At 42.8% G+C, this 23,894-nt stretch overlaps 1 protein-coding gene and 1 long non-coding RNA gene across 7 annotated transcripts in view; both read right to left on the bottom strand.

The window, feature by feature from the left end:
* LOC144577160 (uncharacterized) overlaps positions 1-23,053 on the bottom strand; it is a 38,185-nt gene extending 15,132 nt beyond the window's left edge. The window contains exons 1-3 of one of the 3 annotated variants that reach the window (XR_013520498.1): positions 12,889-23,053; positions 11,776-11,872; positions 328-6,297 (exon numbers count right to left, since the gene is read on the bottom strand). This is a non-coding gene — a long non-coding RNA (uncharacterized LOC144577160). Of the gene's footprint in view, positions 1-327; positions 11,873-12,888 lie in introns of those variants that run through there. The other 2 variants (XR_013520499.1, XR_013520497.1) reach the window with 2 other exon arrangements.
* The window catches only part of DAB1 (DAB adaptor protein 1), a 1,273,242-nt gene that overhangs the window by 1,071,407 nt on the left and 177,941 nt on the right, over positions 1-23,894 (bottom strand). The window lies entirely within an intron of this gene.

Consider the following 23,894-nt stretch of genomic DNA (forward strand, 5'->3'; position numbering starts at 1 on the left):
TATCACAAAACCCAACACAAAGTACTCAATGTTTGTTATTAATAACAAATAATAATAACACAAACAAACCTATAAGGCTGATATTATTAGTATTCCTCATGTCATGTGAGGAAATCAAGATTCATGGAAATGAGGTAATATGCCCAAGTCACATAGCCAAGACAGAGATGCTAGGATTAGAACTCTGACTAGAAAATCTTTTTTTTTCTACTATACAGAATGGGCTTACAGATGGAAACATACAATTGGAATCTATGTAAATTTAATATATAGTTTATGAATATAAGGCTTAAATTATCTGGCTCCCTTATTAATTGCATTTTTGTTAGGAGCAGAATTGGAGAGGATCCAGAATCCTGACAAACCCTCTCCTGCAGGTCGACCAACAGCACTGCAAGGACAGTAGGCTGCTCGGGGCTGGCAGCAGGAAGCACTTGCCACTGGGAAGCCACACCCGACTCTGACAGTCTGCAGGCAGGGGCTGCGGAGTGGGCCTCACCTTCTCATTACTGCCATGCTGAGGGGGTAAGGGCTAATGGACTGCTGGTCCAGAGGGACGGTCTGTAGCGCCGTGCAGCTCTCTCCACAGCATCCAGTCCTGAACCTGTGACCCCAACTCTGTGAGCAGGGCCATTACCCACCCTTGAGACTGCCGGCATTAAGATCGTCTCATTACCGGCCATGCAGATTGTTCCCGGCGATAATGAGGTGGCAAGAGAAGAAACCATCCTGGGGGAACTTCTGAGAGCCAAGCCTTCAACAGTAGATGAGTTCCTAACCTGCCGTTTTAAAAAACGTCTCTCCAAATTGCCAGGAATATTTTTTTCCAGGAAAGCTTTGACCCTTCTCTTTGTCTTTCTTTTTAGACTACGTGCTAAAAGAGGCAGAATTCCATAGTCGCCCACCCCTTTCTTGCCTTGCATCTCTGTTTTGATCTTCATCTTTCTCTTGCCTCCTTTCTCTCCCTTTTGTTCTCTTTTCCCTTTTACCCCTTTGTTCCTTGTCTTTTTTACCTTTATTCTCCTATCCCTTCACACAGCATAGCTATCCAAGCTTTGGAACAAAATACATTATGGGCCCAAATTCCAGCTCCGCTCCCTGGTAATTAGGGATATGGGCAAGATTCTCATTTTGGAGGAGAGCTTCTATTATTTATCTGAAAACTGAAACTCAAATTTTCAGGATTTTAAGATTATCAAATGACTTTATTTATAGAAAGAGGCCTGTAAGGTACATGGGCAGATACCTGGCACAGAATAAATCCAGGTACCTTCCTGTATCCAGCAAGGCTTTGTTGAGTTGACTCTGGGTTACATGTAAAGTCCTGTGGTAGATACCGGAAATAAGTTTTGGTTTCTTCTCTTAAGGAAGTTTCCCATTTTGACACTGAAGAAAAGCCAGGGAATTTTGGATTTTCTTAAACTAAATAAAGATAAATACTTTTCCTGGTATATATCAAATATCCAATTGGATATAACTAACTTCTTTTCTCAAAGCTAAGCAAACTGAGGCAAAGGACATCATGGCAATTAAAGTGTTCATATCGTGCAAACCATTTAGTTGGATGATGTCTTATCCCTCCCACAGGACACATTTACAGAAAGAACTTGTATTTTGTTGTTAATTTTATTTTCTATTGATTTTTTTTTTCTAAAGTAAGATTATGAACTACTTTAAGGTCCTCTGAAACTAGAAAGAATGTGAGTAAAGTACAATGTCTCACCATTATTTTTATTTGCATTTTAAAAATTACTAGTGAGGTTGAACACATTTCCATATTAGTTTCAGGGCACTTTGCTACAGCTTGTTTTACAATTTTAATTGGTTACTGTCCATCTGGTATCGTCTCTACTATGCTATGAGCTTCGAGAACAGAGCCTGAGCAGCACTTGCCTTTGTCTCCTTGGTGTGGTACAATAAATAAAGCATGTCAGACGGACTGGAGGCTACATAACAGAGCTCCTGCCATGTGTCAGCCACTGGTGCTGGGGACAGAGGGATGGGAGCTCTCAGAGGTACACTCTAAGTTCAGTGATACCTATAATTTCTGGGCCACTCACTGAGTGGAGAAGAAATGATTTTGTTAGAAACTGAGGTTCAAAGCCCAGCTCTGCCACCTACTGGTTCTGTGACCTTTGGCAAAGTTCCTTCATTTCTTTGAGCCTCAGTTTCCTTAGCTGTAAAATAAGGACAAGCTCCAAGATCCCTCCTAATTATTATCAAGACATGATATTTGTATAATATATACATAGCCTGAAAATAAGATTCAAACTTTAGTTATTTTTGAAATTCTGTTTTATTATGCCCTGGATTGTGTCAAGCAGTTTCATCCAAAAGAAATATAGCATGGGCTATGAATGCAAGCCACATATGTCACTTTTAACTTGCCACTTAGCCACATTTAAGTAAGTAAAAATAAACAGGTGAAATTCATTTAAATAATATATATTCTTAATACAATATATCCAAACTGTTATCATTTCAACAAGTGGCACTAGCCACATTTCAGTTGCCCAATAGCTGCCTGTGGCTGGACAACGTGGTTGGTGTGAAGTGTGGCAAGGGGGAGGTGGGCCTTTTCTGCTGCTGCTGCCCTCTGGTGGATGTACAGGTGAGTGGCAGCTCACAAATGGCAGGTGTGGGTGCAATGAAGCCACCAGCCCATGTGTCCTACTAAGCTTTGTCATGGCCCCTTCACTCCTCTCGTTTAAAGCACAGATGCTAATTTTTATTTTTTCAACCCATTCACTTGCTTATGGCTAAAGATTCACTAGTGAAGGTAATCACATTGAATCACGGCACAGTAGAATATATGAAAGATCTTCATGCAGTTCCATACATGTGACAAATATGGGCTCTTCTACTGACACTCTCTCAGGCCAGGAACCTCGCTAGGTCATCTCTCTGACAGAGTTGAAAGTCCAGTCAACAACTGTTTATCTGACATCTAAGGAAAAGGAAACATAAATAACCTGAACTATTTTTGTACTTCTTTCCTATGATAATTATGCTCAGAGTCATCCAGCAACCACATTGAAAGGTTCTGTGGGGCCTTCTGCATCATCGGAGAAGGAACTGATTGAGTTTAGTAACTTATAATTCTTTCCAAATTAGAACCAAGTATATGACATAGGTTGTCACCTGCTAGTAAGCAGAATATTTGATTAGCTGGAGAAATTTATTTTGGAATATAAGAAGGAGCATGGATTTTGAATCGAGACTTAGATTTGACTCTTAACTATGTCATTTTCTATATGAGCTTGAGTTTGAAATTTAATCTCTTTAGATTTTAGTTTTCTTGTCTGAAAAATAGAAATGATACCTCACTTTGTATTCTTCGTATTACTGTTTATTCAATAGATATGTATTGAGCATATATTATATGCCTGGCTTACCCATATATGCCCACGCACACACAGATACAGCAGTGAACAAAACAGAATCCACCTCTCCTTTCATGGGGCTTTTAGTCTGGTAGAGAAATAAATTATTTTGGAAAAAAAAAATATTGGTGTTTGAAAAGGGGGCATGCAGGACACCATGAAAGCATGAAGTTGGAACCTTATGGAGTCTAAGGCAGGGCACTCCAAAGAAGTGATGTTAAATGGGGACTATAACAATGAGTAGAGATCATGAAGATAGAAGGTTGTATGGAGAGGGATAGAAGGTGGATAAGGCAGTAGGCTGGGCAAACAGAATAGCATGTGCAAAGGCCCTGAGTTAAAAGAGAGCATAGATTAGTTGAATATCTGAAAGCAATTCAGTGCAGTACAGAAAAAGCAATGAGGCTGAAATTTATGGGGCCAGATAGAGCAGGCCCTTGTGAGCCTATAAGAGTTTGATACTGTATTCAAAGAACATGGAGCTATTGGCAGATATTTAACAGGAGAGTAATATTATTATATTTCTTTTTAAATTCTTTCTGGCTGTGTAGTAAGACAGGTGTTGAGGTATGGTAGGGAGAATAAAGTGTAGGCTACAGTGTAAATAGAGGTGAAATACGATGGGACTTTGGACTAGACATGCAGCAGTGTGATAAAGAGAAGGAATTAATCATTAATCTAAGGAACATTTAGGTAGAAGAAAATAATTAACCAGATTGTTTTATTTTTTACATTTTTTTAAATTTTTATTTCTTTTGAGATGGAGTCTTGCTCTGTCACCAGACTGGAGTGCAGTGGCATGATCTCGACTCACTGCAACCTCTACCTTCCAGGTTCAAGTGATTCTCCTGCCTCAGCCTTCCAGGTAGCTGGGACTACAGGTGTGTGCCACCAAGCCCAGCTAATTTTTGTATTTTTAGTGAAGATGGGATTTCACCATGTTGGCCAGGATGGACTTGATCTCTTGACCTTGTAGTCTACCTGCCTCGGCCTCCCAAAGTGCTGGGATTACAGGCGTGAGCCCCTGCACCTGGCCAGATTGCTTTATTTTCATGAGTTGGTCAGTGGCACATGATTGATAGCTTTTGTCTTTCTGTGCTTGTCCTAAGTAGCTATAGTTCATTCAGCAAATGTTACTGATGCTCTACCACATGCTACATGTTGTTCTAGGTAAGGGAAATGCCATGATGTCTTACTCTATTTTGTGTTGCTATAAAGGACTACTTGAGTCTGGGTAATTTATAAAGAGAAGAGATGTATTAGGCAAACAATTCTTCAGTCTGTACAAGAAACACAGTGCCAACATCTGCTTTTGGTGATGGCCTTAGGCGGCTTCCACTCATTACAGAAGGCAAAAAAGAGCTAGCTTGTAGAGATCACAAGGTGAAAGAAAAAGCAAGAGTGAGAGTGGGGAGCTGCCAGGCTTTTCTTAACAACCAGCTTTCATGGAAACTAATAGAGTAAGAACTTACTCACTTCCAAAAACAGCTTGGCTGGTTCATGCCTGTAAATCCCAGCACTTTGGGAGGCCAAGTCGGGCAGATCACCTGAGATCAGGAGGTCGAGACCAGCCTGGCCAACATGGTGAAACCCCATCTCTACTAAAAATATAAAATTAGCTGGGTGTGGTGGCATATGCCTGCAGTCCCAACTTCTCAGGAGGCTGAGGCAGGAGAATCACTTGAACCTGGGAGGCGGAGGTTGCAGTGAGCCAAGATTGCGCCACTGCACTCCAGCCTGGGTGACAGAGTGAGACTTTGTCTCAAACAAACAAATGGCTTAATCTATTCATGAAGGATCCACCCCCATGACCCAAACATAACTCAGTTCCAAAGCTGCTCTCACATATTCCGCTTTCTTTAGAGCAAGACCCCACTTTTGGTATCAGTTACCTGTCTTTTTCTATTTTGTGTTGCTATGAAGGAATGCATAAGGCTGGATAATTTGTAAAGAGGAAAGGTTCATTTGGCTCACAATCCTGATGTCTGGAAAAGTTCGATATTGGGCATCTGGTGGTCTCAGGCTGCTTCCACTCATGGCAGAAGGTAGAAGGTGAGGGAGAGCTCATGTGTGCAGAGATGGCATGGCGAAAGAGGCAGCAAGGAGGCGGTGAGTGCCCGGCTCTTTTTTTTAACAACCAGCTCTCGAAGGAACTTTAGAGCAAGAACTCACTCACCCCTGAGGGAGAGCATTACTCTATTTATAAGAGATCTGCCCCCATCACTCAAACACCTTCCATTAGGCCCCACCTCCAACACTGGGTATCAAATTTCAATGTGAGGTTTAGAGGGGACAAATTTCTAAACCATAGCAGGTGGTAAATGAAAACAGACCAAAATTTCAGCCCTCATGGAATTTATATTCTCTTGGAAATATAGTAAAGATAATATATGAAGGTAGGTGCACATGGTAAATACCAAAAAATATGGATTCTCTTCTTCCTTTTCCTAGTTATGGCAGAGAAATCCAATTTGTATGTTTACATTTAAATAACTCTGTGAAATTATCCTGCAAGATAAACCAATGCTGTATGACCAGACAAAAGTTTGGGATTCCCATGGTGTAAACCATACTGGCTGCTGATCTCTGTTTGGAACCCACTTCCTGTCTTATCACCTAATCCATCGTCCCACATTATTGCCTGCTAGTTATTTTCACTTGTATGCTATACTGAAGGGAAGAAGTTAGCAAGGAAGAATAACACTGGAACTAAAAGTCCGGGCTTTCTTTTTGTTGAACACATACTGGGCATCAGCACTGTGCTGACTTCTCTGAATCACAATTCTAGGAATATGGCATTATTCTCCCTGTTTCACAGACAAAGACACTAAGTCTTGGAGTTTCCGGGGATGAGAAGTTGCTTCTGTCTGAATCATTAGCAATCAATTTTAGCTGCCTTTCTCCTTCCGTTTCCCTGCCAAGAGAGATAACAGAGTCACTGCTATACCTACAGTTTTAAAATTCTCATGACTTAAAGACTCTACCGGTGCAAAGAGCTCTTTCCATTCCTCCATCTTTATTTCATAACCTCAGCCATTCATTTTTGGTCCAGGTTTCTTCCTTTAGCTCCACAAGGCATCTCACATTTCATGTTTCAGCCAACAGACATGCACGGGGACACAAGATACTCTATTTAAAAGCATGGATCACTATATTTACACGCTATGAGTTGAGAAACCCGCATCTCCTAACTGCAATGAACGAAGGGCTGCCTGCAATGCTGCTGGTTACAGCTAGACATAAAACCCATTATCAGCTCATTGGCTGTTTGGACATAAAACTGCTTGGTCCTACAAAGATATTTCCTCACCATAGGGATAAGTTTAATAAGAACTACAGATGATAGTAAAAAGCACATTTATTTCCTATAACCTACAGAAAGTCTTTATTGCATATAGGATAAATAGCAGGCCACTGTGAGTTACTGGTCTGCAATTCCACTTAGGAGGTTTGGGGCATGAAACACAGTGGGGAGAAACTGCTATTTTAAAAATGAAGCCTAGGAATTGGAGACCCAGGAGAGGAGGAAGATGAGTTTCTGTGTGAAAAGATGACAACCCGCTGTCAAGCAATGGTCCAGCACAGCCGCATTCATGAAGGCATGGGCAGCCTTTCTACTCAGCAGCAGGTGGCCTGAGGCAAAATTACTAAGCAATACAAACATTATCTTGCCTCATACTTAATGATTTTCAAAGCTATACCATAACCCATCTTTTTACTGGACCCTTACAAACACCACTGGAGATAAGCAAAATGAGGACTCTCATTCCCATTTTACAGATGGAAGAGCAATGTTCACATGGGACAGCCAGGATTTGAGAACATGCTGTTGTATCATGCAGAACACAGACTGTCAAAGACCACAGGCTCTGCAGATCTGGCTCCTGTTGCCTCTCTGATCTCATCACACTCAGTCCCCAGCACGCATATCCTTACTTCTTCTCAGATGCTCCAGGCATGCTCTGGCTTAGAGCCTTTGTACTCGACCTTCCTATTACCTGAAACCCTCATCTCCTGGGTATCAGCATAGTGTCCTCCTCAACTCCATTCAGATCTGTGCTCACATATCACCTTCATTCTACTCTGTTTCCATTTACAGCCGCACCCCCAGTGCTCCCTATCTTTCTTTTCTGCTTTGTTTCCATCCATAGCCCTTATCATCTTCTGACAGTTAGTATATTGCCTTTGTTTGTTTACTATCCACTTTTCCCATGAGAATGTATGCTCCTTGAGGGCAGATAATTTTGTTTGCTTTGTTTATCTCTGTACATTTGACTAGTGGTGGACATACACTAGATGCTCAGCAAATACATGTTGAATAGATTAATATATGCATCAATGATTAGTACTATAGAAAATGAGGAATAACGGCCACAGGCCTTCAAGAAAGGGTCTTACTCTGTCACCCAGGCTAGAGTGCAGTGGTGTCATCTCGACTCACTGCAACCTCTGCCTTCTGGGCTCAAGTGATCCTCCTGCTTCAGCCACCTGAGTGACTGGAACTACAGGCATGTGCCATCACACCCAGCTATTTTTATTTCTTTGTATTTTTTTATATAGACAGGGTCTCCCTAGATTGCTCAGGTTGGTCTCAAACTCCTGGGCTCAAGCAATCCACCTGCCTTGGCCTCACACCGTGCTGAAATGCCAAGTGTGAGCCACTGCACCTGGCCTCCTGTGCATTCTTAACATTGGGTTATGTCATCTTGCTCATCACAATCTAACTTTCCCATTTTCTGGCTCTCAGGCTCTGCCTTCCCATCGATGCTGCAGTGCAAGATGTCTGATCCTCCAGATCCATGCTCCAGGCTTCTCCAGTCAGCACAGGACCCCAGGATGCTATCCATGTGGACTACACCCATGGGCTCTCTTGTTCTCTTTTGTCCTCTGGTTGAGGTAGGGAAACAGGGTCTTGACAAGAGACCAAGTTAGGGTTTTCACTCTGTTGGCTTCCTCCCTGTATGGTCACCTTCAGCTGGCTACCTTTTTCAACCAAAAGTCACCGCTCTGCTCAAGGTGGCTTCTTCATAGGACTTTCTGGTCTTGGTTCCAGTATCTGCTCCCTCACCTACACCATCCACATCCAGGAGTGGTAGCAGCCCTGCACACTGCTCTATCTCATATGCTTTCCCTATACTCTGCTCACTTAAACAATCCCCTCACTAAATCCTCTTTGAATTCCTCTAATCCAAGTGTACCTTCTATTTTCTACTAGAACCCTAACTGATGACATAGTTTGTAAACTCTGAGCTCTGATTTTTCCCTCTGGCCTTACTCAACCTGCTTCTCCCTCTTTCAAAGGGACTGTACATAGTATACACGTAAAGTGCCTACCACAGTTCTTAATACATATTGTAAGTTTTCATGGATTTTTAAAAATTATGAATCCCTTTATAATCTGGTTCTAATCTTCTTTTCACCTTTATTCATTTCTACTCCCCTTGGCCACCCCCATTGTACTGGGTTGAATAGCATCCCCTCAAAATCCATGTCTACCCAGAATCTCAGAATATAACCTTATTTGGATGTAGAATTCTTGCAAATGTATTTAGTTAAAATGAGGTCATATTGGATTAGGATGGGTCTAAACATACTGAATTAGACCAGTAGGGCAAATTAGAAACCACCCTAATCCAATAACTTGTCTTTACAAGAAGAGAAAACAGAGACATGGACATAAGCAGAGCAGCTATGTAAAAGTCAGGGCAGAAACTGGAGTGCTGCAGCTGCAAGCCAAGGAATGCTGAGGATTGCTGGCAACTGCTAGAAGATAGAAAGAGGCAAGGAAGGATCCTTCCCTAGAATCTTCAGAGAGAACATAGTCTTGCTGACACTTTCGTGTTGAACTTCTAGCCTCTAGAACTGCAAGGGAATACATCTCTGCTGTTTTAAGCTACCCCAGTTTGTGGGTTTTGTCATGGCAGCTTTAGGGAATGCAGATACCCACCAACTCCACAGTGAGTGCCTACAATGAACCTGGAGGTCTTCTTCACCTCCAGCTGCTGGCATAGGCTGCCTTAGGGGCATCCTCTCACTTGTTCCACTTGACCACCTCCTGCTTGCTATTCCTCCCATTGTGCCGCCTTAACTTGAGACCTCCCCGACCATCCAAGTCTAGCTTAAGGAAGCCTCTCTTCTGAGTCGTACAACACTCTGTCTTTTTGCCATCGCAACACCTATCACATTACACAACAGTTGCAACACTGTTATGTGCCCAGCTGTAACACCATTTATTGCACTGTAGGATTTGTGAAGAAAATCCTCTCCATCTTATAATCAGATCTGTCTTATTCTTAGTTGTATTATGGGTGCCTAGTATGTGTTAATGCTGACTAGTATTCATTAAGTGCTTACTACATACTCAGTACCATTCTAAGTTATTTATGTCAACTCATGTACACCAAGTTGCCACCCTATGAGTTACGTACTATTAATTTTCCTATTCCATAGTTGGCTACAATGGAAAGCACAGGCTGAGACATCTGCATTATTCTTGGCATTCTTCCAGGTGCACTTTGCAATTCTACCAGCAAACCTCCCTGTATGATTTCAGTTTCCAAGTGCAAATCCATCTTAGCCTTAAACTCATTTACGCCATCCGCTTTCACTATATCAGCCACACTCAACTGTTGTATGCTGCAATAACTCTCTGCCAGGCTCTGAACAGTTTTCCCAGTCATCAAGAAGGTGCAATTGATTCAAAGTGTTAATATTTGCTCACCACTGAGACCATCCAGGGGCTTCATTACTCATAGCAATGCCACCCACTGGAGCTACAGAAGTGCAGGGCTCTCGAAGGCTATGCATGAGCTGATGATGAGAGATGCAGGCTTCTTGGATAAGCAAAATCTCATCATGGAAAGATATGCATCCTCTCCCCTACCTTGAGCTTTCTGGCATACAGATGAGAAATGGTTTAAAGTGAAATAAATGGAAATTGGATATCTGCTCATGTTATGGAATTCTGGAGTTCCTGAATCCTCACACATTCATTAAACTATCTTGTATATTAAATATGTACTAAGTGCCAGACTTCCTGCTAGTTGCCAGGAATACAACACAAAATAAAAAGAAGGCTTTACTGTACCCATCTTTTTGCCTTCAGGTAGGAACACACCTGTACATCCATGGCCATCTGCTCAATCTCAGTTCCTTTAGGACAAGTGGACTGATTCACAGAGAAAAGGGAGAAATGTACCAGGGCCCTTTTCAGCAAGGGTCTCAGCCCCACTGGCTTGCTCTGCACATAGCCCTGCCCCTACTTGTCTCCCTCACTGTGTCCCCACTCTTAGCATGGGTCGCTATTTTAAGATCCTCCTTTTGCTACCCTGGGCTGGTCACTGCCATTACATTTTCCTTGAAAGCAACAAAATGGAGTGGCCGTGAGCATGGGTTCTGAGCCAGGTAGCCTGAGTTGAATCTATCTCTGCTATACTCTAGCTGTATAGTCATAGAAAAGTCACAGCAACCCATGAACCTCAGTTTCTTCTTCAACAAAATGGCAACACACATGACAATCCCTACTTAAGAAGGCTGTTGAGACAATTGAACAAGGTAACAGGCAAAGTATTTGAGACAGTGCCTGAAACACAGTAACCACTCAATAAAAGTGCTAATTCTGTTATTAATGTTGTTATCACCTGATTGATGCTGGATACACACATGCTACTGTAAGTCTGGTCATCTCTTTTTATTTATGCATATAGTTTTCTTTTGTTTAGCAAAGGTTTATAGGTTTATCCACTAGCCACAAGACACCATTTAGGAACTACGAGGGCTACAAAGAAAAATAAGACGCAGTACTCAACTTCAAGGACCACACAGTCTAATGGCACAAACAAGCAAGACACAATTAAAAATAGCCCAATGTACTACATGGAGTGGTTTATATGCTTGCCATTTTCAGTCTGCCCAATAACCTCATGGAGTAAGCACTTATTATCATTGTCATCATTTCACAAGAAGTCACAGCGAGGCTAAGCAATTTCTCCATGATTACACAGCTAGGAAGTGGCAGAGAAAGGATGCAAACATAGGCAGTCTGACTCCAGAGGCTGCACTCACAGTCCCTATGCTAGGCAACCATCATGGCACTGACAATTTGCTGGAGCTTCCTGGGAGCTCCTGGGAAGGCAGCACAAAAGAGAGTGATTTCTGACCCATGTGCAGAATTTTTCATGTAGTTCAGGGGAGGGCACACCAAGCCAGGAGGAGCAGGCTGAGCAAAGCTGGGAGAGCACACATCCAGAGAAGGGGCAGTCTAGGGATGCCAGAGGCTGGCCTCTGTGTGGGGAGAGCAGCAGAGTAAGGAGGAAGGGTGGCAAAGGAGCCAAAGGTCAGGTTAGCCCAGGCCAAGGAGTTTGCACATCCCTCATAGGCAGTAGGGACTCACCTGCTGAATGACGTGGTTGGATGTGCAGTTTAAGAAGAAAACCAAAAGCCTCACTCCAACAGGCTGATATGTTCTCTCCGGGTTCTCTGCTGGCCCTCTAAGGTAAGGAGGAGGTACAAAAGAGAGCCAGAATCATGGTCATGGTTTATTTGTATTATGGTCTGTGCTGCAGATAAAAGAGTATAGAGATTCTTGTAGATAGGCCAGTTTTTCACCCTAGATTTCCTTCTTCTTGCTGTATGGCTTTGGAAAACTCACCTCACCTTTCTGAGCTCATTTACTCCCCAGAGTAAAGAGCGACTGGTGAAAGCCACCTTACAGGGTAGATAAGAAGGGTAAATTGAGAAAATGCAGGTTCCCAGGAGATTTTTTTTCCCTGACAGTCCTTCTGTTGCTGCCCTTTCTGCACCCTCTGCAGTGTTTTCAAGGTCTCTTGCCCCAGGGCCCATAAAGTCCTGGCCTGTGAACAGAGAAGCATGTCTCAAGTGTTACAAGTGAGTGTGCACAAGTCCCAGGGTTAAAACCGCCAATTCTCAGCTGCCTGGGCCAGCAGCCATGGACTGTTAGACAAAAGGCGACATGAGCCTGAGCAGTGTCTTCCGCAATTACCTTTGCTCACACACCTTTTCCTGCCGTGACATCACATTACAACGTGGAGCATCTGGTTCCTCGGCAAGGGAATGCCACATTCTAACTGTGGGAGGACGCTATTTGGGGAAGCCAGCCAAGCCAGAGGCTGCCTGCCTCCCTACTGGTTCCTCTAGTACTGCCAGCAAGAAGGATGAAGAAGAAGGAAGAGCCCTGGGTCCTCAGTGCCTTCTTCCCTCCCTGTGGCAGGGGAGAGGATCAGTTGTGGCCGGAGCAGAAGATGCTCAGGTCTGACATGCACACAAGAACGTCCTCACTGCCCCATTCTTTCACACCCATGGGCTCAGCACCTCAGTGTATGAGAGAATACGTAGTAACAAGTCCACAGGTTTTCAAATAAAAAAGATCCAGGGGTGAGTTCTAGCTTTGAAACCCTGAGCAAGTCACTTAACCTCTCTGTTGAAGTACCCTAGGGTCATTGAAACAAAGTACCACAAACTGGGAGTCTTCAACAACAGCATTTACCATCTCACAGTTGAGGAGCTAGACATCCAAGATCAAGGTGTTGGCAGGGCTGTTTCCTTCTGAAGGCTGTGAGATGAATCTGTTCCAGGCTTCTGGTAGTTTTCTGGTGACCTTTGGCACCGCTTGGCTTTTAGAAGAATTATACTGATCTCTGTCTTGGTCTTCACATGGCACTGTGTGTGTCTGTCTGTCGAGATTGTCATTTTTATAAGGACACCCTTTATACTGGATTAGAATCCCTTCCCTCCCCTGATGGCTTCTTTTAACTAACTCTATCTGCAATGACCGTATTTCCAAATAAAGTCACATTCTAAGGTACCTAATGTTAGGACATCAACATATTTGGGGTGGGCGGAGGGGTACAATTCAACCTATAATATTCTCTAAGGCTGTTTTCTTCTCAGAAGAGAGACAGTAATAAAGGCTGATAAAGCTTTAGTATCCCCATAGGGCTTATTGCGCCTCATAGGGTTGTGTGAAAGTTAAATGAGGTAGGGAATGTAACTACCTGACAAAGAGCAGGTGTCAGTAAATGTGATTTCCGTTCCCCAAGCTGGAGAGAGACTGCTTTTCCATGTAGTTAATCCGCTATCCACAAATTAACTGAGCTTAGTATCTACCCTAAGACACCCTTCGTAGGAATTTAAAGGTCATCTAACCTAACATCCATCTCAAATAGTAAGGAAACTGAGGCCAAAAGAAAAAATCATTTTGCTGATTTAATGACTAGCCTTGGGCTAGAACTAATTTTTCTCCTTGGAATAAGAAGCCGTCTCATCCAGGGAAACATACTCTGTATTAAAATGTCCTATATATAGCTCCTCACTGCCCTACAATAACACTCATGCTTTGTCTTATGTAGCTTAAGTGGTCTTTTTCAAATCTTTCACATAGCGGTCTCGTTCAGGATGTTTTGCTCACGACAACAGGCATGGATAACTTACAGCACTGGACAGATGAGGAAACGGAGGCTTAGAAAGCTATAGGGCTTGGTAGAGGTTATAGACCTCATAAGCAGTAAGACAAGAATTAGAGTGCAAGTCTCACTACAGCTTGTCCAGAGCTTTCTCCTCTATTGCATGGTTTTATATGTGGTTCTTAGTTACTTTCATATGGTAGAATCTCATGCAAGATTCAAGGAGTGCTTCTTGGGAAGGCCCTGGCTGCTGCCTCCGCTATTTCATCTTCCGAGATCTTCCATACAACTACCCTTGCTTCCTCTTTGAAATAACCATCTTTCATCTTGCTGCTCCACAGAATCCACAGTCACAGAGCAAGACATGGAGAGACATGGCAAGCACCCCAGGTTCTACTCCTGGTGCAGGGTGAGAACACTCACTATCATGCCAGAAATTCCAGCCCTGATGCTCCATCAAGTGAGGCATATGATGAAGGGCCTACCTAGTCACCCAGGTGACTTTCCAGTTTGAGAAAGTTTCTCAGCCCTGAGACGAGTAGATACTATGCACCATGCTTGCCCTCACCTGGGTGGGTCTGAAAGAACGTGCACCAGGATCTGGGTGAGTCATTGGCTAGAAATGTCAGGAAAGCATACCAAGAGGCAACTGCATGTGAACATGGACACCGGATAGAACTGAACAGTCAGAGAAGGCCAGAGCCAAACTCAGCATATGAACTAATAACTCGGATTTATCAATCAACTGATTTATTCACTGATTTATATAGTACATACTGATCGAGGGATTATCATGTGCAAAGCACTCTGCTGGGCAGTGCCAGGCAATGAGCAAGACAACATGGTCCTCACTACCTGGGGCTCTCTGGCCCTTCATCACAGAATGTCCGAACAGGCCCATTCCATTGGAACTAAAAGGCTTGTTTTAGGAATAGAAAAGAACAAAATAATTACAGAAAATAAGGCAAGTAGCAGAGCCTCTTGGCTGTTCTGGGGTCACAATGCTGTAAATAGCAGAATGTTAAAATGGCCTTGAGGTACAATAACTGAAGAGGGGTGCAAGTCATTTCATGATGTAAGAAAAAAAATGACACCTTTACAACAGCTGCAAATTATCCTTGTTATAGGAAAAAAAATCACAGGAAATGTTTCATAGGAGCAAGGATCCTTGTACATAACAACTTTTCAGAGAGGACTCTGTAGGTCAGAAGCACTAGAACCTAAAGTCCAGTGCATAGCCCAGGCCCCCATGCTTGCCACAGGCTTAGCCTATGGTAGGCAGAATTAAGATCATGGAGTAGAAAGGGTGTCTATTTAGAAATCAGAGAGCCTGAAGGCTAACATCTATCAAGCCCCTTGCAAGCTAGAGATCTTGACGAAGCAACTGGATGTCTCAGAGCCCTGGGTTTTTATCTGTAAAATGGGCACATTCACAACAACAACAAAAAAAAACACTGAGAGCCCACTATGAGGTCTCTGTGCTTTCCCTGCATGATCTCACCTAGTCCACAATGTAATCAATCCTGTGAAGTAGGTCCTAGGTTATCACTATATTTCACAATGGGAGAGTAAAAGCCCAGGTAAGTCGCCATTTCTACAGCTGCTAAGTGGAAAAGATAAAATTGGTGCTCCACAGCCTGAACTCTTAACACCTTTAACAATAATAGTAACTGATTCCAGTGACAAAGTGAGGAATACATGAAATTGCATGTGTAAAAAGCATTTGTTAAAAATCACAAAGTATTTCCTACAGATGAGGGGGTTTATTATTTCTTCCCTCCAAGGGCATGAATAGACTTACAATAAGCCAAAGATATTTCATTTTAAATCCTGCTCTCCCTTTATTCCTCAACTATTACAGTAAAATGAGGGTCTGAGGATTTGGGGAAACAGTCAGGAGCCAAGGAACCAGCGATAGCGATATGAGATAGGAAAGAAAGAACCACGGGACCTCATAGCGCACACAATTTGCAAGCTGATGTACAAACTATTTGCTGGGACCAATTACTCGCATCTTAATTAATGAACACACAACCCACAATCTGTCTGAGAAATGCAAAAAAATATGGCATGTGTTTAGAGGCTGCAGTGTGCCAACCACCAGATCTGGAAGCTCCTTCCTCAGACTGCTGGGCTGGGAGCCACCGTGGAGACCACATTTTAGCATCCTGGTGACACTGAAATTCAGTTCAGACCATCTCTTTGAAGTGCCCATGTGAAGCGCTTGCTGTGTGGCTGGCAGTGGGTTAGGCTTTGTGGAGTGCTTAGAGTAAAGGTAGCCCACCCCCTGCCCTAGTGGATGAAGAAGGAAGTATTGCTCATCAGTCCACCAGCCTTGATTTTGTGCCTCCAGTCTACTCAGTGTGCGGTGCCTGGCACTGCAGGGGACTCCAAGACTGAGACCACAGGCTTGCTTTCCAAGCATTTAACTTGGACAGTTGGTAATGACAATTACCAACTTATTTTGAATTAGGTACTATGTTATGTAAACGAATTGCATATCTTATCTCATTTTATTCTCACAACAACCCCATGAATGAACTGACTCTTTATTGCTAAAATTTATTGAGCACTTATCCTGTGCTGTGCATGCTCTAGGCCAAGTACTGGTAGTTCCCAGGATTTGGAAGCTTGTGCAAGATCACTCGTTAGTAAGTGTCACAATCAGGGTTTGAACCTAGGAAGATCAGCTTCGAATGCAGGGTGAATTTAACCATTATATCATAGTATATTCATTCAACTTATATTTACTGAATCGCTTTGAGGAAGATAAGAATCTTATATTTTAGCAAATTTCAAGTATACAACACAGCATTATTGACTGTAGTCATCCTGCCATGCAATTATACCTTAATAAAATGGGATTTTAAAAAAAAAGTCTAAAAAAAAATCTTGTATTTTAGTAAAGGGAACAGGGAGTTCATGGAAACAACAATAAACAAATTCAGTTCATGACACTCTGATTTGTAATGAAAAGAAAATGTACAGCGTGAGTCAATACAAAGGGTAAGAATGGAACAAGATGGTCCCCTCCCAGCTGAGAAGGTGCAGTGGCCATGGTCACAAGTTGGCAGGCTCTCCTAAAGCAGACACCAAGACAGAGTAGTATGCAGGATGTGTATTGGAATGTGTGGTGCTCTTGGAATCCACATCTGTGGAAGGGAAAAAGGAAGCAGGGGTCAGCAGAGGGAGATATCAAGCTGCAGTCCAGGCCAGGGACAGTCTTGACCAACCCTGAGGGGAGGTGTCCTGGAGCTTAAAAAGCCGTATAGAGTTGTCCTGACCTGATACCTCCACATTAACAAGTTATTGGATGAGGGTCACCAGAGGAAGGACCTGACCTTGGGCAATCCCAGAGAAGGTTAGCAAGTGCAAGCTGTCTGCCCACTGCACTCTCAGCAGCTGGGCCAACAAGTTCCTCTCTGAAGAAATCTCTGGATGGCACCTCAAAGTGTCCACCACAAGGGTGGTGGTAGAGGAATCTCTGAGGCAGTGACAACTAAGCTAAATCCTGAACAAGATGGAGAAGAGCAAGTAATGATGAAAGAGTCTCAAAGCAGCCTATACAGGAGGGTATAAAAGGCAGATCCTCAAAACAACAAATGAATAACACGAGATGTTGTGATACAGAAAAGGAAATGGACACAACTCCAGTCAGGGGTAGGGGAAATCATGAGCAATGGAAGTATTTATTCAGCATGGCCTGTGGTTTGGGGTTGGGAAGAGAGATTGATTTGTTAGGCTTAAAACTCTCATCAACTTTTTAATGTTATAATCATTTTCTGGATTTAATTAACCGCAACCACTCCCAATCAACAGCATGTATGGCTGTTAAAAGTAACAACAATTGCAAAAGAACATTGACATTATGCCAGGCCCTGCTCTAAATGCTTTATTTATATTAATTCTCATAATCTCACAGAACCATATGAAGTAGGTGTTGTTTTACAGATGAAGAAACTGAAGCATAAAGAGATTGAGTAACTTGGCCAAGGTTGCATAATGAATAAGAAGTAGAGCCAGGCTTCAAATTCAGACATCTGGGCTCTTGGGTGGCACCTTTGCCGATTGCACTGTGCTGTGGTCCCAGGTGCAAATCCCTAGTTGTATTAATAGAGGCAGAGTCCAGCTCAAGGTGCAAGAGTCTTGCTCCTCAGATACCACGAGACACTGGAATCGCTTCTTTTTCACCTGTCCATTTTCTACCTTGCAGTCTCAGTGACCTTTTCAAAACAAAATTGAATGACCATTTTCCCTGCTTAACACCTTCAGTGACTCCAGGTTTCACAGGCTCAACTCATCTGGCATTCAAGGCTCTGCAGGGTCTGCTCTGGCCTCGCCACTCTCCTTGCATCCCAACAACTCATCAGGGCCTTTGCTCATGCTGTTCTCTTCACCTGGAATGTTTTCCCCCTTGTCTCTGCTCCCCCTCAGACTAGCTCATTCCTCCCATCCCACAAAGCTCAGACCCTCTTGTTATTCTGTTTCATTACACACTTCATTTTGCCTTTATAGCTCTGAATATAATGTTAGCTCCTTATCTGAGTCATTAAAATTCCCAATTAAATCAACAATGGTGTAATTTGTTGTTTAATGTATATTTTCCTTCTACTAAGTAGAAGAGAGGCACTTCCACTACCTAGTCCAGTGCCTGGCATAGGTGAGGCACTCGTCTAATGCTGTAGAATGCAAGAGTGAATGAATGAGCTTCACTGATAAAGTATGTTTGTTCTGAAGAGGGAGGTCCGAGTAACTATCAGCTCTGACATCCAGGTTTCTTGCTCGTAAACAATGAGATCTCCTTGTATAGTTCTTGTGTGGTTAAGTAATAATGTGCTTACAACACCTAGCACAGATTCCAGGAGCTGGCATCCCATCAATAATTGGCATCTATATAGATAATCAATCTATCTGTATTATTTTGTTAAAAGCATTAAAAAAAAGTAAGGGAGATACAGTCTATGGGTTAAGAGTGAGAACTCTGTGGCCAACACCCCAGAGTCAAATCCTAGCCATACGTTTACGAGCTGGGTTTATTGCCATCTTCTTTTAGGTCTCAACCAGGTCATCTGTACAATGAGTGGGGGGCAATGAGTGTTTCATACACATGCAGCTGCTGTATTCAAATAAATAAAGCATTTAGGACAGTGACAGATACATAATAAGCTTTATCTCAACAGTGTATACTATTATTATAAACAATAAGATAGTATGGAGAATTTAAAGGCAGACTTAGCCAGAAGGAAAAATGATGAGAGGACAGGAACACAGTTCTCAAACATTTGAAGGGGGGATGCCTAGGAGAGGGACAAATTTTCTACTCTGAGACCCCAGAGGGCAGAGTAAGAATCAAGAAGGTAAAATTCAGGGAAGGCTCACATTGGCTCCATGAAGAGCACCAGTGCAGATGAGATGCTGGACAAAACAGGAAGTATCCCATCTCTGGAAGAAGGCACATAGAGGCTGGCAGCCAGGGGTGAAATGGAAGCAAGTGGGTGGAAGGTTGCAGGAGAAACCCTCAAGGGTTCTTGCATCTCTATGATTCTGAGGTAGTAGGCTTCTATAATGCTTTCAAGTCCCATGCAGTTGTGTTTTCTTTCTTTAATTCACCTGCATATAGTGGGAAAAAGAACGCATTCATCCTCTATTTGTCTGTATAGGTTGCTGGAACATTTCAGAGCCTCAAAAGCAAGGTTACAGGTTAAAAGCACCATGATCTCTGACTCTTGGGTCCAATGTTCTTCCAAATTAGACAGTATGAGAATGGGTGGGAATGAAGAAAGCAAACTGCACCTCCAATGTGTTCACTACTGTCACTTACGCTTGCTGTGACACACAACACTGCCGTCTCCTTGGGCTTCACAAGGCTTTCAGGGCTCTGACCCTGGAGGGCTGGGTGTGCAGAGCTCATTCTTTTTGCATTAGAAGAGCACGCAGAGGGATGTTGAAGGAGGTTATTCTGGTAGGCTCAGGCATGCCATATGATGGCTTTGTCAGATAGTAACATGCTCTCGTATGCATCACTCCACAGTACATAGTACAGTCTCATTCCATGTAGACTTCAAAATAATTCCGTGAAATAATTTTTCATTCACTCATTAAATTATCCAACATGTATTTGTTGAGCACTTACATCTACCTATTGCCCGCTTACTGTATACCAGGTGCTGTGTTAGGTGCTCACCAAACTCACCCTCTTAACCTCATACTTGAAGAAACAGACACGGATATTAAGTATGTCCAAGGCTTCTAGCTGAGGAAATATCCTCTGAAACACTAGTACTTACTGTCCTGACTTAATAACAAAGATGAATAATTAATTTTGTCTACCATGATTAGTGTAAATAACAAGAATTATAACTATCATTAGTACCTTATGGTTTACCAAGAATACGTACATAACCAATCCTATGCAGTGTGGAAGGCAATTGTCCCTACTTTAAAAACAAACATGCTAATACCCAGAGAGGTTAATTAATAAGTCCCAGTTCACCCAGACAGCGAGCAGACAGAGGAGCCTGCTCTGAGACTATCACCGTGTGTTCTTCAATGCATGTTCAGCACGACACACCTCATATTAATAATTAAGTGTTTCCATATTTAAGTGACATCTTATGTAATATAACTATTAGTTAATTTGATCTCTCCATGAATCCAATGAGATAAAAAACATTATCCCCATTTCAGAGCTGAGCAAACTGAGGCTCAAAAAGTTGTCAACATGTACTAGATATGTGGAGGGCTTCAGTCAGGCTTGAAACCTACATTTTCTTATTCCAACATCCATGCTTTTTTCATTAAACCTCCCTGACAAATATCCACCTACAATGCCTCTTGTGGAGACATAGAAAGCTGCTGCCCTTGCCCACGGAGTCAGTACCCCAGGCACTCTCTTTCTCTTCCTTCCAGCCATCCCAGCCCAGAGATTTTGGGGAAGCAGCATGCAGAGAAGCTCACGCCTTGCTCAGTACTAGGCCAGGCACTTGGGGACCCAGCCATCAGGGAGCTGACACAATTTCAGATGCTTGCTGCCCTAATTACTTGATGATCTGTCATCACAGAGATAGAATTGTGATGCGGGGAGTGGCATTCTGCTTTTGCCTGGGCAAAGGAAAGGCAGATAGAAATGCTTCAGTTTCAGTTTACAAGAGAGAAATCTCCACCAAAGTCTATAATCCATCCCAAATGTTGGTTCAGAAAGAAGGATGGAAGGGAATTGGACACTTGTGGAGCATCTGCTGGGTGCCAGACCTCATGCTGGCAAACATGTCACACAGTACATGGATTTGTGGTTCAGTCATCACAACAGTCCCATGAGAGAGGGATACATATTTGCAGTTTATAGGTGAGGAAGCTAAGGATAGTAGTGGTGGATAAGCTAGACAGCAGGGATAAGACCAGGGCAAGCTTAGTCTGACTCCTGCAGAAGTCACAGAATGGTGTTAACCAGGAGCATTACTTAGTTGGAACTGTTTTCTAGAAATATTGCTCTGCTACAGTGAGGTGAGTTTATTTGAGAAGGCAAAGGCTGGAGGCAAATGAGGATGAAGTACATCGCCTGAGATGGGATGCAGGCCTGTGGCTAGGATAGGCTTGTAAGGAGTGGCTAGACTCAGGACTCATCAGGATGCTGAATCTGCATCTCGAGAAGGCCAGTGGAAGCCCAGAAGTGGGACAGGAATGAGGAGGGAGGAAGTTCACAGTCAGGCTGGAACATGGGTTTCTGGCTTGTGTGACTGGATGAACGGAGGTGCCACTCTCTTGTGTATGAAGGCAGGCTCAAGGGCACAGAGGATGAATTAAGTATAGAAATGTTGAGTGTCAGCTGCCTGAGAGTGATCCAGGTGGAGACACCAGTTCACAAGTAGAAGTCAGGGTCTGGAGCTCAGGAGAGAACCTGGATTATAAAGAAGCCACCTGCATAGCCTTGGTGGTTGCAGCCAGGGATGTGGAGGGAACGGCTATGAGTAGTGTGATGTGGGAGTGGGGAGTAGAACAGAGCCCTAGGGACATCAAGAAGGTTCTTTTCGGAGGCTTAGCAAGAATGGCCAGATGGGCAGGAGGAAACAAGAAGAATCTGCATTTGCTTCTAAATAATGAAGTCCTTTCGTGTGTTGTATTCTTGAAAAAGTGAAGGGTGTTGCTAATCCAGCTGAGAAAGCATTATCTCTGATGTGATCTGTACTAGCCTAGGAGAACACACACTGTGGATGGGGAAGATTCAGAATCCATGTGAAAAAGAAATAGGAACTCTATCTCCATCAAAGGAGAATGGTGTGTGTGTGGTGGGGGGAGGCGGCGGGGGACTGGGGAGACTGGAGTTCCCGCTGCTTGGCTGCTAAGAGCAGAGTGAGCAAGGACTGTGCTGTGGCTCCTCCAGGTGTCTGTGCTGAAAAAGGCATGTTGTCATTGCTTTCTGACATGGCATTGATGTTTGATTCACCAGGTGATGCCAACCAAACATGGAGTTTGCATTAAAGCATTACCCTGAGTCTGAAGAATAACACGTGGAAATGATGCTCATGACAAGATAAAAAGAAAAATTTTTTTTGAGACAGTGTCTCCCTCTGTCACCAGGCTGGAGTACTGGCATGATCTCTACCTCCTGGGTTCAAGTGACTCCCCTGCCTCAGCCTCCTGAGTAGCTGGGACTACAGGCGTGCACAACCATGCCTAGCTAATTTTTTGTACTTCAGTAGAGAGGAGGTTTCACCATGTTGGGCAGTATGGTCTTGATCTCCTGACCTCATGATCCGCTCACCTCAGCCTCCCCAAATGCTGAGATTACAGGCGTGACAGTGCACCCAGCCAACCAGGTAAGTTTTACACAAGGCTTGAGGGTGATGAAGAAGCTATGATTTTGCCAGCACAATAACTGAGACAGTTGACTCACCACTCTCCTGTATCCTTCAAAAGCAGGAATGAAGAAATGCACGTAAACCCACAGAATCACAGAATCTCAGGACTGGAAGGGACCTGAATTCTCAGTTTTCTAATTGATAATGGATTTATTAACTTGGGAATTCATCATTCACTTTATAAATATTTATAGAGCATTTATTATTTCCAAACACTATTCTAGGCCTGGGTGATTCGACAAAGAACAATACTAGCTATAATTCCTACCCTCATGAAGCTTACATTCTAGTAAGCTTTTAATTATTTACCTTTTAACTTTTGTAATTTCCTTAGGTAAGAAGCTTACAGAAGTTAAAAGGTAAACAATTAAAATACGCCATGTTAGACAGTGAGGAGTCCTCCAGAGTAAAACAAAGCAGAATAGGGAATCGCAAACATTGTGGGTGGGTAGGGTGGGGTGGGGCAGTAGGGAAGGTTTTGTAATTTTGAATAACTGAATCATCCTTATTTCTTTTTATGCTATCTCAAGGAATGGTCTTCCCTCCTTACATTTTTTCACACCCATTAGTTAATTTGATGCCTGTTAATAAAAATATTTGAGGAAGAAAAATATGGTCATCATCAGAGCAAAGTTATTAAATATTTATTTTGGGCCATTCATGGTGTTGACTGGTTCATAAGCACTATCTCTTATTATCTTCACACCAATAAGGAGGTAGTTACTGTCATTATCCCATTTTATAAAATTAAAACAACAACAAAACAGAAGCAAAACCCTAGTTTTCATCCTAGACTCAAAACGCAGTCCTGCCACCTACCATCTACATGACTGTAAGTGGACTGCTTAACTTTTCCAATCCTCAGTTTCCTCATATGCAAGATGGGAGTAACAAGACCTCACCCACAGTTGCTGTGAGAATATGTATGACAGAGTAGGAGTCAAATCAGATAGATCTGCCTGATTCCAAAAAACAAATCTTCAAGCACAAACTATCCTGACTCATTTTTTGAGATGAGAAAATTGCCGAGCAGCAGAGATTACTGTAATGGTAGGATTATAACATTGAGGTGATCATGCAAAATCTCTCTATCTCAGCAGATTAAGCGATTAATTGAGACAAGAACAATAAAATCCTTTACAGTTTGCAAGCCTTGAATTCACGATATAGCTGTAACCAAAGGGAAAGCAATATACAACATCAGTATTTGATGTATTCTATATAACATCAAA

This window comes from Callithrix jacchus, chromosome 7 (genome assembly GCF_049354715.1).
Source record: "Callithrix jacchus isolate 240 chromosome 7, calJac240_pri, whole genome shotgun sequence".
In the NCBI taxonomy this organism is placed as follows: domain Eukaryota; kingdom Metazoa; phylum Chordata; class Mammalia; order Primates; family Cebidae; genus Callithrix; species Callithrix jacchus.